Below are 20,214 nucleotides of genomic sequence, written 5' to 3'. Positions count from 1 at the left end.
GAAGAAGCAGGCACAAAGAAAGAGGGGGTGGTGAAAAAGACAAAGGAATCCTGACACAGATGGAGATAACCCTGCAGGCACGGAGAAAGAGGAGTGGGTGGTGAAAAAGACAAAGGAATCCTGACACAGATGGAGAGAACCCTGCAGGCACGGAGAAAGAGGAGTGGGTGGTGAAAAAGACAAAGGAATCCTGACACAGATGGAGAGAACCCTGCAGGCACGGAGAAAGAGGAGTGGGTGGTGAAAAAGAGAAGGACAGATCAAGCCCCCCAAGCGAGGAAGAAGGCTAAGACAGGTGATGGAGACGTCAGCAATCAGGAGGATGGTGATGTCACAGAGAAGGAAGCCCTTGAAGCAGAAACCAAGGGTTCCACAGGAGAACCTGCTAGGAGAGGTGGATGAGGAAGACATCAAAGCTGCCAGGAACAGAGGGAGCAACACTATGAGACCTAAGTGGGTTATACTCTATATTACCCTTAGACTACTAATATATTTCAACAAATAATATTATTTATATTTACAAATTGACCTATGCACTTGCAAGAGCCCCTTTAAATACATATTCCTCATTGACTGTAATTGTCATATAACTGGACCTTAATTTTACAAATGTAATTGTTTTGTATTAATGTGATTTTTTTGTTGCTCCATTCATCTATCCAGAGCCACCATGAACTCGGACGGTAACTTTGTGAAGATTAACCTGAAAAAGAAGCCTTACGTCAAAGGATACGTATGTAGGGGCGCTGGCCTACGGAAGCAGGTAAAAGAACTTTAGTAGTAATAGTAGCATTACAAAATACATACAGTACAGTTATTGATTCTCTGTTTTGAGTACAGTTGAACAGCATAATGTCCCTGCCTAGGAAGACAGTATGTATATATGATAGCAGCATTTGTCCTGTTTTCTCTCTGTTTCAGTTGACCATGGATAAGTTCCAGCTAAAGGGGGAGAGGTTTGGAGGGCCAGACTCAAGGTTTAGAGGGGGCTTCAGCAGAGGAGGGTTTAGAGGCAGCAGAGGAGGGTTCAAACGTCCAGGTGACAGCCGCTTCAAGTGTGGAGGCATAGGACACTGGGCTATGAACTGTGAGGGCAGAGGTGAGAGGTCACAGGACATACACTGAAGAATGCTACACACCAACAACTCAGGGCAGAGGTGAGAGGACACAGGACACTGGGCTATGAACTTGAGATGTGAGAGGTCACAGGACACTGGGCTATGAACTGCAAGGGCAGAGGTGAGAGGTCAGGACACTGGGCTATGAACTGCAAGGGCAGAGGTGAGAGGTCAGGACACTGGGCTATGAACTGCAAGGGCAGAGGTGAGAGGTCACAGGACATACACTGAAGAATGCTACACACCAACAACTCACTATGAGCCGTGGTAGCAAAATTAGCTTGTTTAGTTGATTGGTTCTTCAGAAACTATTCTCATTTACCACATCATGCTTATCTTTACTCATCTTTAAGTTGATATATAAAGTACTGTACTAAACAGTTTTCTTTGATGCACCGGAGGTCTGTTGAGCAAGGTCAGGTGCAACATTACAGGACATTCAGATAGAAATGTATTTTGTTCAACAGATCTGATTCTCTGTCCTATACAATAGTAATTTTTGCTCTCTACATGACATTTCTGTCTGCAACATTTGGTAAGTTTCTCCCTATTGAATACATCCCTGTGAATGTTATATATTGACTGTTATATAACCCCTATTTAACCTTTTGTGTGCCCCTCCTGTTTCCAGTTGCAGCTCCAGTAGACAGTGCTGCTGCTGATGAGGCGTCTGTGGTTGAGGAGGAGCCCTTTGAGCTGCCAACCTTGGAGGAGGTTGCCCGGGCAACAGGAACTCTGCGTTCCGAGCCTCTGGGTATGTCATTGTCACCCTGTCTGGTGAGGAGATTTACTTTAGTGAAAATGTTGAGGCAGATTCTCTCTTCAATCTCAATCAAAATATTCCCAATGTACATACCAAATGGCACCCTATTCACTATATTGTGCACTACTTTTGACCTTAGCCCTATTGGGCCTGCTCAAAAGTAGGGCTCTGAGAAGGGGATAGGGTGGCCCTGCTCAAAAGTAGGGCTCTGTGAAGGGGATAGGGTGGCCCTGCTCACAAGTAGGGCTCTGTGAAGGGGATAGGGTGCTATTTGGGACACGCATACTTTGAAGCATTACAATAAGCTAAATAGACACTAACTTTGTAGAAATGTGACTGATTAGAATCCTCCCCATACACTCAGTAACTTTGTTGATCCAGTTGATATAGTTTGTTGATAAGCGAGGTTCTAACAGTGTATCTGTCAGCTGTGAGTATTTCACCCAAGTCTAACTCCCTTCAGTAGCCCAGAGCATCTGTTTCACTAGTAGAAACACAATAAATAAAAACAACACACACACACTTTGGGTTACAATGGGCTGGTCCTGTGCCTGTGATGGTAAAAGCAGTCTTTTATGGTGAAGGCCTCGGGCCCTGGCACAGTGTCTACCCAGCACAACAGAGTGGAAACCATCCGTCTTTCCACTCTCTGTAATACATCTCCACTCTCCACATGTCTGAACGCAGGGCCCAGACATCCCAACTGGAGATAAAACCACAACTCCAAACTCAAGCGGCTATTTAGTTTAGCTGGATACAGTCTGTACTGTAAGGCATCGGAGCCCGCAAGATGTGTCTAGCATGGACTTAAGGGGGAAAAATGTCACTGGTAAGACCAATCACGGAGGGTCCCCACGGAACGCTCAACACTCATTTTCATAGCACGCGATGTGTCCCAAATGGCACCCTGTTCCCTATATAGTGCACTACTTGTGACCAGGAGACCCATAGAGCTCTGGTCAGAAGTAGTGCACAATGTAGGGAATAGGGTGCCATTTGGGAAGCACATAGAGTGAAATGCAGCCCCACACACAGACGATGTCCAGCAAACGTTGGAGTGATTGTGCAGGCAGAAACAGAGGCCCCTCTAAACCAAGACGGAACAGGCAGACCTACAGTTTAAAACTAGATGAGCATAACAGCTCCTCCGCTGTCTGGCAAAGCAATGATGTCATGCTACTAAACTAACCTGCATGCCAAAAGGTCAAAGAGCTCATGCTTGCCCCCCTGCAATTCTCTCACTCCGGTTACTTCCTCCCAGTTCCCTGCCCATAACAACAACTGATTTAGGCTCAGTTTCTCCCGACTCCAATACAAACCTCAGTCATAACAAACTCGACACCAAAGCTGACCCCTAGACCAGTGGTGGAATTAGGTCATTACAGCTCTGTACGTGAGATCCCTCTGACGATGGATACGTCCCAAATGACACCCTATTCCCTTTATAGTACAGCCTATTATCTTTATAGTACACCCTATTCCCTTTACAGTGCACCCTATTCTCTTTATAGTACACCCTATTCCCTTTACAGTGCACCCTATTCTCTTTATAGTACAGCCTATTATCGTTATAATGCACCCTATTCCCTTTACAGTGCACCCTATTCTCTTTATAGTACACCCTATTCCCTTTACAGTGCACCCTATTCTCTTTATAGTACACCCTATTCCCTTTATAGTGCACCCTATTCTCTTTATAATGCACACTATTCCCTTTATATTACACCCTATTCTCTTTATAGTACACCCTATTCCCTGTGTAGTACACTTTATTCTCTTTATAGTGCACCCTATTCTCTTTATAGTACACCCTATTCCCTGTGTAGTACACTTTATTCTCTTCATAGTACACCCTATTCCCTTTATAGTACACTTTATTCTCTTTATAGTGTACCCTATTCCCTTTATAGTACACTTTATTCTCTTTATAGTGCTCCCTATTCCCTTTATAGTGCACCCTATTCCCTTTATAGTACACCCTATTCCCTTTATAGTACAGCCTATTATCTTTATATTACACCCCATTCCCTGTGTAGTACACCCTATTCCCTTCATAGGGACACCCTGTTCCCTGTTTAGTACTCCCTGTTCCCTGTATAGTACTCCCTGTTCCCTGTTTAGTACTCCCTGTTCCCTTCATAGGGACACCCTGTTCCCTGTATAGTACACCCTATTCCCTTCATAGGGACACCCTGTTCCCTGTATAGTACACCCTATTCCCTTCATAGGGACACCCTGTTCCCTGTATAGTACACCCTGTTCCCTTCATAGGGACACCCTGTTCCCTTCATAGGGACACCCTGTTCCCTGTATAGTACACCCTGTTCCCTGTTCCCTTCATAGGGACACCCTGTTCCCTTCATAGGGACACCCTGTTCCCTGTATAGTACACCCTGTTCCCTTCATAGGGACACCCTGTTCCCTTCATAGGGACACCCTGTTCCCTTCATAGGGACACCCTGTTCCCTGTATAGTACACCCTGTTCCCTTCATAGGGACACCCTGTTCCCTTCATAGGGACACCCTGTTCCCTTCATAGGGACACCCTGTTCCCTTCATAGGGACACCCTGTTCCCTGTATAGTACACCCTGTTCCCTGTATAGTACACCCTGTTCTGTTCCCTGTATAGTACATAGTACACCCTGTTCCCTTCATAGGGACACCCTGTTCCCTGTATAGTACACCCTATTCCCTTCATAGGGACACCCTGTTCCCTGTATAGTACACCCTATTCCCTTCATAGGGACACCCTATTCCCTTCATACTCCCTGTTCCCTGGACACCCTGTTCCCTGTATAGTACTATTCCCTATTCCCTTCATAGGTACACCCTATTCCCTTCATAGGGACACCCTATTCCCTTCATAGGGACACCCTGTTCCCTGTATAGTACACCCTATTCCCTTCATAGGGACACCCTGTTCCCTTCATAGGGACACCCTGTTCCCTGTATAGTACACCCTATTCCCTTCATAGGGACACCCTGTTCCCTTCATAGGGACACCCTGTTCCCTGTATAGTACACCCTGTTCCCTGTATAGTACACCCTGTTCCCTGTATAGTACTCCCTGTTCCCTGTATAGTACTCCCTGTTCCCTGTATAGTACTCCCTGTTCCCTGTATAGTACTCCCTGTTCCCTGTATAGTACTCCCTGTTCCCTGTATAGTACACCCTGTTCCCTGTATAGTACTCCCTGTTCCCTGTATAGTACTCCCTGTTCCCTGTATAGTACACCCTGTTCCTGTTACTCCCCTGTATAGTACACCCTGTTCCTGTATAGTACCCTGTTCCCTGTATAGTACTCCCTGTTCCCTGTATAGTACACCCTGTTCCCTGTATAGTACTCCCTGTTCCCTGTATAGTACACCCTGTTCCCTGTATAGTACACCCTGTTCCCTGTATAGTACTCCCTGTTCCTGTATAGTACACCCTGTTCCCTGTATAGTACTCCCTGTTCCCTGTATAGTACTCCCTGTTCCCTGTATAGTACACCCTGTTCCCTGTATAGTACACCCTGTTCCCTGTATAGTACTCCCTGTTCCCTGTATAGTACTCCCTGTTCCCTGTATAGTACACCCTGTTCCTTCTGTATAGGGACACCCTGTTCCCTGTATAGTAGACCCTGTTCCCTGTATAGTACACCCTGTTCCCTGTGTAGTACTCCCTGTTCCCTGTATAGTACTCCCTGTTCCCTGTATAGTACACCCTGTTCCCTGTATAGTACTCCCTGTTCCCTGTATAGTACTCCCTGTTCCCTGTATAGTACACCCTGTAGTCCCTGTGTAGTACACCCTGTTCCCTGTATAGTACTCCCTGTTCCCTGTATAGTACTCCCTGTTCCCTGTATAGTACTCCCTGTTACTCCCCCTGTATAGTACACCCTGTTCCCTGTATAGTACACCCTGTTCCCTGTATAGTACACCCTGTTCCCTGTATAGTACACCCTGTTCCCTGTATAGTACTCCCTGTTCCCTGTATAGTACTCCCTGTTCCCTGTATAGTACTCCCTGTTCCCTGTATAGTACACCCTGTTCCCTGTATAGTACACCCTATTCCCTTCATAGGTACACCCTATTCCCTTCATAGGTACACCCTGTTCCCTTCCTAGGGACACCCTGTTCCCTGTATAGTACTTCCTGTTCCCTGTATAGTACTCCCTGTTCCCTGTATAGTACACCCTGTTCCCTGTATAGTACTCCCTGTTCCCTGTATAGTACACCCTGTTCCCTGTATAGTACTCCCTGTTCCCTGTATAGTACACCCTGTTCCCTGTATAGTACACCCTGTTCCCTGTATAGTACACCCTGTTCCCTGTATAGTACACCCTGTTCCCTGTATAGTACTCCCTGTTCCCTGTATAGTACCCTGTTCCCTGTATAGTACACCCTGTTCCCTGTATAGTACTCCCTGTTCCCTGTATAGTACCCTGTTCCCTGTATAGTACTCCCTGTTCCCTGTATAGTACTCCCTGTTCCCTGTATAGTACTCCCTGTTCCCTGTATAGTACTCCCTGTTCCCTGTATAGTACACCCTGTTCCCTGTATAGTACACCCTGTTCCCTGTATAGTGTTCCCTGTATAGTACTCCCTGTTCCCTGTATAGTACACCCTGTTCCCTGTATAGTACACCCTGTTCCCTGTATAGTACACCCTGTTCCCTGTATAGTACACCCTGTTCCTGTATAGTACACCCTGTTCCCTGTATAGTACACCCTGTTCCCTGTATAGTACACCCTGTTCCCTGTATAGTACACCCTGTTCCCTGTATAGTACACCCGGTTCCCTGTATAGTACACCCTGTTCCCTGTATAGTACACCCTGTTCCCTGTGTAGTACACCCGGTTCCCTGTGTAGTACACCCGGTTCCCTGTATAGTACACCCTGTTCCCTGTGTAGTACACCCGGTTCCCTGTATAGTACTCCCTATTATTTTTATAATTGTAAAATAAAGGGAATAGGGTAACATTTGGGACGTAACCTGTCTATCTCTGTTACACAGTGGCACCCCCCAGTGTTAAAGAGGAGAATGAGTGTCAGGGAGAGAAGCAGCAGGAGAATGGTGATGAGGTCTTGTTGAATGTGATCAGGCCAGACTACAAACGCCCTCCTTCTCCGCCCTCCATGCAGGCCCTCTACCCCCTAGGGGAGAACGGCAAAGTGCAAGGTACACAGTTTTTTTGTTTGTTTGTTGTAAATACAATTATTCAATTAATTGTTTCTAGGCCTAGTATCTGTAAAGCACAACTGCTTATGTAAAAAGAGCTTTATAAAATACATTTGATTTAGTTGATTGATTCAGCGAATCAAATAACTAGTACAGTAGGGTTTATATACCTATTTTGTTACTTTGTTTCTGCAGTGGCGCGTTCTGAAGTTTCTGAAGCACTCAAAGACTTTGGGTACAAGTCTTTCAGACCAGGGCACGAACAGGCCATCATGAGAATTCTATCAGGTATGCAGGTAGAGGGTAAAACACAGTGAACAGAATTATACAGTACTTAATTTACTACCTCGGTAAATTGATATTGTCGAGATCGAACAAGTGGTCGCTTCCTCACATGCAGATTTGTGTTTGTTACAAGCATGATGCTCACTTTGTGTGTGTGTCCCTCCAGGTCTGTCCACTCTAGTGGTGCTCTCCACAGGCATGGGGAAGTCTCTGTGCTACCAGCTTCCTGCCTACCTCTATGCCCAGAGGTCCAACAGTATCTCTCTTGTGGTATCACCACTGGTATCTCTTATGGACGATCAGGTAACATATCTGTCCCCTAGTTATACAACACATTATTGATACGGACACTGTCTTGTGAATGTCTCAATAAAGGTCATTGGATGAAATACTGACAGTAAATTATTTTGTCTCCTTAGCTATCTAGACTCCCATCCAAACTGAAAGCAGCTGCTATTCACTCCAATATGTCTAAAAAACAGAGGGTGGCAACCATTGAATAGGTACTGACATCTGATTACAATCTGCCTAGTTAAACTATGCTCTATCTAGTCCTAAACATCGACTTCCTCTCTATTTTTGCATAACATTTATATATTTCAGACTTGAACTGAATTAAATATGCCACACACTTTTATCCAAACCGACTTAGTCAATCTTGCTCTACCATACCAACTGAGCTGTTTATCATGTTGATCTGGCATTAGGGTTCTATATCTCTCAGTCATGTCTTTTTGCTCATGTATAACCTGTCTGTGTCATCTGTCTGTGTCATCTGTCTGTGTCATCTGTCTGTGTCATCTGTCTGTGTCATCTGTCTGTGTCATCTGTCTGTGTCATCTGTCTGTGTCATCTGTCTGTGTCATCTGTCTGTGTCATCTGTCTGTGTCATCTGTCTGTGTCATCTGTCTGTGTCATCTGTCTGTGTCATCTGTCTGTGTGATGCCATGAAGCTGCTACTACAATGGTGTCAGTCATATTTGCATTGATGTTGGTGGTGATTTTCATGACAATAACGTTTCCTGATTTGATTGTATATGCTTTGGGTATCTCTTTCTGTGTGTTCCCTCCAGGTTAAGGCAGGTGAGGTCCTTTTCCTGCTCCTGTCCCCTGAGGCGTTGGTAGGTGGAGGTCACTCTGGCTTTGGCTGTCTGCCCCCAGCTGACCAGCTCCCCCGGGTGGCCTTTGCCTGTATTGACGAGGCCCACTGTGTCTCAGAGTGGTCCCACAACTTCAGGCCCTGCTACCTGCGTCTCTGCAAGGTGAGATCTGGTCATTGACCACCCAATATATGATAAACAGCAACTGTCAAGTAAGTGTCAGATTTTAACTGAACCACCTCTGTTCCATCTCCTAGGTGTTGAGGGACCCTCTGGGCGTGCGTTGCCTGCTGGGTCTGACTGCCACCGCCACCCTGTCCACAGCCCTGGACATCGCTCAACACCTGGACATCACTGACCAGGACGGTATCGCTGTCCGCTCGGCCGCCGTGCCTGACAACCTGCAGCTGTCTGTCTCCATGGACCATGACAAGGACTAGGTTGGATAGCAACGTGCACACACACACACACACATACGATTGAGGTTAGCGGTGTGTTGACATGCAAATACTCGTAATCCTATCCATAAATTGACAGTTGATAGGCAGATCAAATGATACTTGTAATTGTAAAAAAATTAAGTGTTTTAATATTCCTAAATAGATGTTGGCAAAATACCTCCCTGTACATTCTCACTGCAAAAAAGCTGCAGATTAGTAGCAGCGAGCGGAGGGGTGTGTGTCTGTCCTCAACTTCCAACTTTGGCTCTATTTTTGTCATTTTTACCCCCTTTTTTCATGATATTAAATTGGTAGTTACAGTCTTGCCCCATCGCTGCAACTCCCGTACGGACTCAGGAGAGGCAAAGGTCGAGAGCCGCGCGTCCTCTGAAACATGACCCTGCCAAGCCACACTGCTTCTTGACACAATGCCCGCTTAACCCGGAAGCCAGCCGCACCAATGTGTTGGAGGAAACGCCGTACAACTGGCAACCGTGTCAGAGTGCATGCGCCCCGGCCCACCACAAGGAGTCTCTAGAGTGCGATGGGACAAGGACTTCCCGGCCGGCCAAACCCTCCCCTAACCCGGATGACGCTGGGCCAATTTTGCACCACCTCATGGGTCTGCTGGTTGTGGCCAGCTGCGACACAGCCTGGGATCGAACCCGGGTGACGCCTATTGCACTGCGATGCAGTGCCGTGTGGCGCAGCGAGCACTGTAGTAGAACTGTAGTAGATAGATCTGACATCATTCACTATTTTACATCAGAAATGTATTGTAGAACAGATACTCAAATTCAATCAATCAAATGTATTTATAAAGCCCTTCTTACATCAGCTGATGTCACAAAGTGCTGTACAAAAACCCAGTGACTCAAGCCACTCAAGTGACGCACCCCTCCTAGGGACGGCATGGAAGAGCACCAGTAAGCCAATGACTCAGCCCCTGCAATAGGGTTAGAGGCAGAGAAAGGGGAACTGGCAAAGCAGAGACGGCAAGGGCAGTTCGTGGCTCCAGTGCCTTTCCGTTCACCTTCACACTCCTGGGCCAGACTACACTCAATCATAGGACCTACTGAAGAGATGAGTCTTCAATAAAGACTTAAAGGTGAGACCGTATATCTGCAACATTTGTGAGTGTGTATGCTGTGCAGGCCAGGATGCAAATATGTGTTTTCTTCCAAAGACTTTGATCATTTGATTGAGTCTGCTTGGATGGAGTTTTCAATTTGGGACTATGTCATCGCTCATCCGTTCCTTAGGCCAGGCAAGCCCAATCAAGCAGAGCTAAACTATTTGAAAGAAAACTAAAACGTAAATTCACTGTCTACTCTGATTTCAGAGCACTCTCGTCTGAGTGTACCAGAGCGCCCATGAATATGGTTGGCAAAAAATATTTCCAGCAGCACAGTTTCAGTCGCCAACACTCTGGATAACATGAAAACAGCCTGACCAGAGTGGTCAGAGTGAGGTGAGTTCATTTTTTTGTCTGGAAGTAGCTAGCAAGCTAGCCAACTTTAGCCAGTTAGCTTGGGTGCTTGAGGTCAGAATGCTTGGATCAACCCTACTCCTCTGCCAGAGCATCCAGTTTTCCCCCCTGAGAGTGAAACGCTCTGAATTTATGAACGGACAATCTGACAACGCTCTAAATTTACGAACGCCCAGAGCACACTCTGGCACTCCAGAGTGAATTTACAAACGCCCAGAGCACACTCTGGCACTCCAGAGTGAATTTACAAACGCCCAGAGCACACTCTGGCACTCCAGAGTGAATTTACGAACGCCCAGAGCACACTCTGGCACTCCAGAGTGAATTTACGAACGCCCAGAGCACACTCTGGCACTCCAGAGTGAATTTACGAACGCCCAGAGCACACTCTGGCACTCCAGAGTGAATTTACGAACGCCCAGAGCACACTCTGGCACTCCAGAGTGAATTTACGAACGCCCAGAGCACACTCTGGCACTCCAGAGTGAATTTACGAACGCCCAGAGCACACTCTGGCACTCCAGAGTGAATTTACGAACGCCCAGAGCACACTCTGGCACTCCAGAGTGAATTTACGAACACACCCATAGTATCAGGATCGTTGCACTTGCGCCTAGAAATAGATTAAAAGGTATGAGCACATGGCGAGTTGTGATTTATATCAAAAAATAAATGCTGCTGTAGCTATTTTAAAAGTATTTCTGCCGTTTTGTTTCATAACTGGTTGCTAATCACATAAAGAACCATGTGGAAGCAAACTCCTGACTTGGAACTGGGAATTCTAAGTCTGAAACTTGTGCATCGTTCTAGAGTGCTGACTTTACGACCTGAAGATCACTGACATCATGGTTTTCCCGAGCTCCCAATTGTCTTGAAAGCACCAGGACATGCCAGTTCCCCATACCACTGTAACCTCCCACCTTTTAAAGGGGAAGCTGAAAATGTGTCTCACCTAAGTGACTCAAATGTTTGAGAATACATTGCTTGATTGAGCATGGAACACTCCAAAAACCTTTTATTCATTAACTCTTTGTCATTTCTTATCATAAAAACACTCTTCCTCAAATACTTTCATTCTGCTCCTAAATGTCTTTGTGTGCTCTTACATTTTTCAACTTAAAAAAATGAAAAAATGTCAGCATAGAGCCCTGAGTATTTGAACCCAGGTTTGATGCTGCGTGTGCCTTTCCCCTGTCCAGGCCCTGGTGTCTGCTGAAGGGAGAGAGATTCGGGTCTCTGGAGTCCGTCATCTTCTACTGCACCAGGAGAGATGAGGCCACCTGTATATCTGCCCTGCTCAGGACCTGCCTCCAGGGGGTGCTATTGCCATCCAGGAGGAAGATGACAACCCTATAGGGAAGAAGAAGAAAGCTTTGGGTACCTATCGATTTGCGTTTGGCTTGATGACAATAGGAGATTAGGAGTTTTGAAGCACTTCTACTATGAGACGCTTTGTTGAATACGGGCCCTGACCTCTCTCTGCTGTTTCCTCAGCCAGGAAGAAGATCCGTCAGCCTCTGAAGTGGATGGCTGAGTCCTACCACGCCAGCATGTCGTCATCCGAGCGCCGTCGTGTCCAGAACAGCTTCATGTGTGGAGAGCTGCGCATGGTGGTTGCCACGGTAGCCTTCAGCATGGGCCTGGACAAGTCGGATGTGCGCGGCATCTTGCACTACAACATGCCCAAGAGCTTTGAGAGCTACGTGCAGGAGATCGGGAGGGCAGGGAGAGACAGAGTACCGGCCCACTGTTATTTCTTCCTGGATCCTGTGGTGAGGTTTCTCAAGATTGTTATTTTTCTCTCTCTAGCTCTAGCTCTCCAGCTCTCTCTCTCTCTCTCGTATTTTTTTGGTTGGATGTACAATATTTTACACTTTTATTCAACATCACTGTAATCCTACATTCTTGTCTGCTGTGGTTGTAGGGAGGGGACCTGCATGAGTTGCGGAGGCACATCTATGCAGATACAGTGGACTACTACACAGTGAAGAAGCTGGTGCAGAAGGTGTTTCCTCCCTGCAAGTGCAGCCAGGTCTACCAGAAGTAGCAGGATCTAGCCAGGATAATGTTGACATACTTATGTATTCTTTCCCCATTCTCTCCATCTACACTCATTATATGAACCCTAATTAAAGGTCCACTGAAACCTGATTTATTTTATTTTGCCACCTGTGTTTTATATATATTTCCACACTATGAGGTTGGAATACTTCTGTGAAATTGTGATGATAATGCCCTTTAGTATAAGAGCTGTTTGGAAAAAAACACCTGCAATTTCAGCCTGTTTTGGTGGGATGGAGTTTTGGCCTGCCTGGTGACGTCACCAAATTAGTTAACCAACCAATAAGAGAGTTCCAAACCTCTCTGCCAAGAGCTCGTTTTCCGTTTTTCCCTACCCACTCAGGCTAGCTAAATTCTTCCTTGAGAAATTGCATTCACAGCAAGGTACTTAATTGTTACTCATAAATGATTAGATATTACAATTAAAAGGGCTGCATTGGATCTTTAAGACATAAAAAAAGCTAAACTTGATTTAGAATTCATGTCAAAATGTTTATTTTAACAAGTTTTATTGCACCATAGAATTAAATAGAATTCCTTCATTGTAATGTAATTTGTCTCTGTGTAGGACATAAACCAAGCATATCTTTTTGAGGAGTTGTTTCTTTCACGTTGTCTTAGGCTCTGGAAGAGGTTGACGACTCCGAGATGATGGAACTGATGGACACCTGTGATGAGACCTCTGCTGCAGCACCAGAACAAACAAAGGAGACTAGTTAAAACACCCCCTTTGAGCAGTTGGAACAGGCCAAAAATTCCTACTGAGGACAAGGATGTACCAACTCTTCAACCATCAGAGGGGAAGCAGAAAGAACCACCAGAGTTGAGTGTTCCACTTCCCCGGAGAGGGGATGGCGAACAGGAAGAGGAGGAGGGGCCAGGGGGAGGTGATGATTGGCCCATGACTAGGGTGTGAGAGGGCCATCCCTATGCAGGACACTGTGGAAGCCCTGGACATCACTGAGGAAGGTGAGTACCTCACTATATCTAACACAGGACAGGTGAAATGTCTTGTCTGTTGTTTAATTCAATAAAACGGCCAATTGTGTCACTCAGATAATTGATTCAAGGATCAGAAAACAGTAAATATGTAATGAGAATGAAATCCCAGTTTAATGTATCTTTTTCTGTCAAGACCAGTGCCCTTCAGACATCAGAGTAACAATGTAACTTGTAAGTCATTGTAAGTCAAAGACTGTCCCCTCTGTCTCTGTGTGTCTGTCAGGTTTGGAGACTCTGCTGTGCTACCTGGAGCTGCACCGTCAGCAGTGGGTAGAGCTGCTCCACCCCACCCTCTCCGTCTGTAAGATGGTCAGCTCTGCAAACTCACCAAGATGTAGGGCAACATCACAACACCCGGCTCATGTTCATTCATTAGGGCACACCGTATATATTTATTTTTAAACTGTGTGCATTTTCAGTTTGCAGAACCTCGACAAGTACTGCAAACTCACTCCGAACACCTGGCCAGTCTGTTACAGTAGACTGTTTACCTGTAAGAAACAAAGTCGTGTTGGATAGGTTGTGTTTGTGTATAGTATGTAGGTGTGTATTATTTGCTCATGTGATGTTTTTGTGGTCAAGTAAAGTCAGGTACGTTTGTCATGTGGTTTGTTATTTTCATGTTCAGGCAATAGATTACTAATGTTCACCAGGTGCTTAAACCGCTTTGCTGTAGATAAGTCATGTTTATGGTGAGGGGTGTTGATGATGGGTGTGTGCCGTCTGATTGGCAGCTGCCCACCTGTTGCCGTGGTGTTGGCCCGGAAATGGATGGCAGGGGAGTGAGTGGAGGCTTGTGATTCGCTGGACTTTGACGTGGTGGAGGTGGCAGACACTATGGGCTGGCAGCTGGGTCTGGTGAAGAGAGGTCTCAGACAACTACAATGGGCCACAAACAGGTGTGTGTGTGTGTGTGTTTTCTATAGTTGAAAAAATGCAATTTACAGTGGAGCATAGTCAAAAATGTGTATCACACACAATTGTGTGCACTGGTTATTACAATGTGTGTTAATAAACCATAGTGAGTCACATTCTGCCTGAATGAGTGTTACGTTTGGATAAAAATCCATTCAAGATAAATAATTATATGTCTATCTCCGTATCATATATATCCTGTCTTGTGGAGTTGTACAACCTGTCCTTCATAGGGTATATCCTGTCTTCCAGGAGCCTTGGTGGAGTTGTCCAACCTGTCCTTCATAGGGTATATCCTGTCTTCCAGGAGTCTTGGTGGAGTTGTCCAACCTGTCCTTCATAGGGTATATCCTGTCTTCCAGGAGTCTTGGTGGAGTTGTCCAACCTGTCCTATTTTTGTTCCTACGGTGACTTGACCCCGGACGAGATGGACCGAGTGTGTGAGTTCCTGCATGGCAGAGTGGTGGCCCAGGAGAGCACCAAGCTGTACCAGCTCAAAGCCTGCACTATATACCACTATTAAGAACTCTAACCTGCACTAGGCTACATCAATATAGCACCAAATTGTATCATAGAGGAGCATCTAAAAGGTACTGAAGAGGCTCCTGGTTACCAGAGTTACATGGCCTGATAGGCCTGTTATTGTAGCTGTTAACCCGATGGTGCTTGGAGTATGTTTAAAGACATTGATATGTCTAGATCAGTTTATGCAACTGTGCATCTTTTGGATTATGTGTTTATTACTCTTTTTGCATGGTGTTTTTGATAAGGTCACACTGTATGCCGCTCTGCAGTGTCTCATACAAGAGCTGCACTTTCTGCATGGACGAGCGGCGAAGCCTGAAGCAGCAAGGGCTTCTGGGGGATTACTTTGACAAGAGGAGAGACCTGGACCTGAGCAGGAAGTTCCAGGAAGAGAAGGATGAGGAGGTGTTGATGAAATGCAAGGTTTGTTTCTCATAAGATTCCGTGATGTTTTTTACTGGCTGTAAGTGAAGCTAATGCCTTGATCTAATACTAAACTTAAAGAAGTACCCTTACAACTGAAAAATATATGGCACATGGAAACCAAACGAGGGGGGTCTATGGTGATAGGAGGGATTGGCTGAGAGTGGCTGAGGGGTGGGATATTGAAGAGCTGAGGTCTGTTGATAGGTGTGATGGGCTGAGGGGTGGGATTACAGAGCTGAGGTCTGTTGATAGGTGGGATGGGCTGAGGGGTGGGATTAAAGAGCTGAGGTCTGTTGATAGGTGGGATGGGCTGAGGGGTGGGATTACAGAGCTGAGGTCTATGGTGATAGGTGGGATGGGCTGAGAGTGGCTGAGGGGTGGGATTACAGAGTTTTATGTTTGGTAATGTATTATTGTTATGTGATTGCTGTATATAAGTACTGTGTATGTATGTATATGTAGCAGAAAATTCGAAGAGGGGTGTCGGTGGAGGGGTTAATAAAAAAATAGAAAATAAAAATGTTTTAACCCGATAATAACCAAATAGAGATAAATCTGGGCCATCGCATTTTTAGAGTAACGTAGTTAGTTTAGAATATTTTGAACACTTTATATTATATATCCTCTACTTTAAATTTGTTTATTATATACTTTTTTTATGATGTATAATTGTTTTGTTTTTACTGTATCTATACCACAGAAGAGAGATGAGGGGAGGACGGCTCATTTTAATGGAAACCATGTGTTTGATTTGCAGTGCATTCAGAAAGTATTCAGACCCCTAGACTTTTTCCACATTTTGATATATTACAGCCTTATTGTAAAATGGATGAAATAAGACATTTTCCTCATCAATTTACACACAATACCCCATAATGACAAAGTGAAAACAGGTTTTTAGAAATTTTGGCACATTTTATCAACATTTTAAAAAACAGATACCTTATTTGCATTCAGACCCTTTGTTATGAGACTCGAAATTCAGCTCTGGTGCATCCTGTTTCCGTTGATTATCTTTGAGATGTTTCTACAACTGGAATGGATTCCATCTGTGGTAAATTCAATTGATTGGACAAGATTTGGAAAGTCACACACCTGTCTCACAGTGCATGTCAGAGCAAAAACCAAGCCATGAGGTCGAAGGTACTGTCTGTAGAGATCCGAGACAGGATTGTGTCGAGGCACAGATCTGGGGAAGGATACCGAAAAATGTCTGCAGCATTGAAGGTCCCCAAGAACAAATTGACCTCATTCATAAATGGAAGAAGTTTGGAACCACCAAGACTCTTCCTAGAGCTGGCTGCCCGGGCCAAACTGACCAATCGGGGGAGGTGATGGTAACTTTGACAGAGCTCCAGAGTTCCTCTGTGGAGATGGGAGAACCTTCCATTAGGACAACCATCTATGCAGCACTACACCAATCAGGCCTTTATGTTACAGTGGCCAGATGGAAACCACTCCTCAGTAAAAGGCACATGACAGCCCGCTTGGAGTTTGCCAAAAGGCACCTAAAGCCTCTCAGACCATGAGAAACAAGATTCTCTGGTCTGACGAAACCAAGATTGAACACTTTTTTGCCTGAATGCCAAGCGTCACGTCTGGAGGAAACCTGGCACCATCCCTACGGTAATGCATGGTGGTGGCAGCATCATGCTGTAGGGATTTTTTTCAGCGGCAGGGACTTTGAGACTTGTCAGGATCGAGGGAAAGATGAATGGAGCAAAGTACAGCGAGATCCTTGATGAAAACCTGCTTCAGAGCACTCAGGACCCAGACTGGGGTGAAGGTTCACCTTCCAACATGAAAACGATCCTAAGCAAAGACAACACAGGTGTGGCTTCGGGACAAGTCTCTGAATGTCCTTGAGTGGCCCAGCCAGAGCCCGGACTTGAAGCTGATCTAACATCTCTAGAGAGACCTGAAAATAGCTGTGCAGCGACGCTCCTCATCCAACCTGACAGAGCTTGAGAGGATCTGTGTAGAAGAATGGGATAAACTCCCCAAATACAGGTGTGCCAAGCTGGTAGCGTCATACCCAAGAAGACTCAAGGTTGTAATAGCTGTCAAAGGTGCTTCAACAAAGTACTGAGTAAAGGGTCTGAATAGTTATGTAAATGTGATGTTTCTGTTTTTTATTTGTAATACATTTGTGAACATTTCTATAAACCTGTTTTTGCTTTGTCATTATGGGGTATTGTGTGTAGATTAATGAAGGGGGGGAAATGATTTAATCCATTTTAGAATAAGGCTGTAACTTAACAAAATGTGGAAAAAGTCAAGGGGTCTGAATACTTTCTGAATGTACTGTATATGATACCATTCTGCTCCAGCCATTACCACGTGCCTGTCCTCTCCAATTAAGGTGCCACCAACATCCTGTGATCTATACTGTATGTAGATTGTGTAAATTACTTGGTCTAAATTCCGTCTGTAGGGGGGCCTCCTGTGTGGTGCAGTGGTCTAGGGCACTGCATTGCAGTGGAAAGTGATGGTGGCCACACAAAATATTGACACTGGGCCCAATTTGGACATTTTCACTTAGGGGTGTACTCACTTTTGTTGCCAGTGGTTTAGACATTAATGGCTGTGTGTTGAGTTATTTTGAGGGGACATCAAATTTACACTGTTATACAAGCTGTACACTCACTACTTTACATTGTAGCAAAGTGTAATTTCTTCAGTGTTGTCACATGAAAAGATGTACTCAAATATTTACAAAAATGTGAGGGGTGTACTCACTGTGATATACTGTATATACCACTAGAACATATGTCCCATCCCATGTAAATTATTTTGATACATTTTGATGTGATTTTCATAACATTTCACTGTTTTCTTTCCACTAATGTTTCCTATCATTGAAGGACGATGTTGCATTTTTGCAACGTTTCCAGAAAACTGTACTTCACATTTGAGAAGAAAAAACAGATTATTGTCATAATCAGAGGCCTAATACAAGTATTTCTGAAGGGTAGTAACATTAATTCCTCGCTTGGGTCTCACAGGGTTAAGGAAATGGATGGCTGGAATGAGGAAGTTAAAATACGAACCTACAAATGTGACTCTCCCATTGTATAAACATTGATTTATATATTCAAGATTACTCTTTAGTTAATATGTATTCAAGATTACATTTATTCGATTTTGAAGCGTCTGCGCCAGCAATTTATTTGACTAAGCCGGTCAATATTGGGGCGGCAGGGTAGCCTTGTGGTTACAGTGTTGGACTAGTAACCGAAAGGTTGCTAGTTCAAATCCCCGAGCTGACAAGGTACAAATCTGTCGTTCTGCCCCTGAACAGGCAGTTAACCCCCCCCAGGCCGTCATTGAAAATAAGAATTTGTTATTAACTGACTTGCCTAGTTAAATAAAGGTTGTTTTTTTAAAATGTTGATAACCTGTTTTATTATCTTTGAACTGAAATATAAACACATTTTTAAGGAACAAGGTCAAATAAAACTGATGATTAACTCAGGACCAGGGTCACACAGTATGTCCAGTATTGCACCTTTGTTGCTGTAGAATGGTACAGGATAAGTGTGAAACTGTTATGAGATGGAATAATACCACGTTGGACCTAAACCTTGTCACACTGTGAACTCTTCAACTTAGAGTTGTGAAAATGTATTTTGCGCTCTACAGTATCTTGAAGCACTCCTGATTTTGCTGCAGTTATGGAGGCTGTCTGTTGGCCTTGTCTGTCTTCTCAGGGTCAGAGTGAAAATGCTGACTGACTCCACAGAGAGCAGTGTCAGTTTACTTTAGGTAGCAGATAGTATGACTTCTCTGTCTAAGTGGTGATGGTGACCACAAAGTGAGGACATTCTGAGTAACGTCTGCTTGATGAAATGACTGCAGTGCAGTCTAACTATCAGTTCAGAACAACCTCAGCTCTACATTACTGTAATATAGCTACTGCTGACTTAGGTTTCTGCCAACATGTCTGTAACAGTCTTGAAGGAAGACTTCTGGACAGATAATGTGAACATAACACAATCAAAATACTACAGCTGTTTATCAGATGCTGTAGGTAGAGAGAAAAAAGATGTTGTCTTTGTCTTTTATCTGATTATTTGGGGAAATACGGTGCCTTCAGAAATTATTCACACCCCTTGGCTTCTACCACATTTTGTTGTGTTACAGCCTGAATATAAAATTGATTAAAATATATTTTTTAAATGGTCACTAGCCAACACACAATACCCCATAATGTAAAAGTGAAATTATGTTTTTAGACATTTTTACAAATGAAAGCCGAAATGTCTTGAGTCAATAAGTATTCAACCCCTTTTTTTATGGCAAGCCTCAATAAGTTCAACACATTGTTACTCCTGAACAAGTCACTTAAGTTGCATGGACTCACTCTGTGTCCAATAATAGTGTTTAACATGATTTTTGAATGACTACTTCAGCTCTGTACCCTACACATACAATTATCTGTGAGGTCCCTCAGTCGAGCAGTGAATTTCAAACACAGATTCAACCACAAAGAACAGGGAGGTTTTCCAATGCCTCGCAAAGAAGGGCACATATTGGTAGATGGGTAAATAAAAATCAGACTGACTATCCCTTTGAGCCTGGTGAAGTTACTAATTACACTTTGGATAGTGTATCAATACACCCAGTCACTACAAAGATACAGGTGTCCTTCCTCACTCAGTTGCCAGAGAGGAAGGACACCACTCAGGGATTTCACCATGAGGCCAATGGTAACTTTAAAATAGTTACATAGTTTAATGGCTGTAATAGGAGAAAACTGATGGATCAACAACATTGTAGTTACTCCACAATACTAATCTAATTGACAGTGAAAATAAGGAAGCCTGTACAGAATACAAATATTCCAAAACATGCATCCTGTTTGCAACAAGACACTAAAGTAAAACTGCAAAAAATGTGGCAAAGGAATTCACTTTTTGTCCTGAA

The 20,214-nt window shown here is 44.5% G+C and overlaps 1 pseudogene; it reads left to right on the top strand.

The window, feature by feature from the left end:
• The first annotated feature begins 31 nt into the window (after window positions 1-31).
• On the top strand, window positions 32-14,022 carry LOC112229526 (annotated as a pseudogene).
• The last annotated feature ends 6,192 nt before the right edge of the window (window positions 14,023-20,214 follow it).

The sequence above is a fragment of the Oncorhynchus tshawytscha genome, linkage group LG31 (assembly GCF_018296145.1).
Source record: "Oncorhynchus tshawytscha isolate Ot180627B linkage group LG31, Otsh_v2.0, whole genome shotgun sequence".
Lineage (NCBI taxonomy): Eukaryota > Metazoa > Chordata > Actinopteri > Salmoniformes > Salmonidae > Oncorhynchus > Oncorhynchus tshawytscha.
The sequence above is the reverse complement of the archived record's forward strand: the minus strand, read 5'-3'. Positions and strand labels throughout refer to the sequence as shown.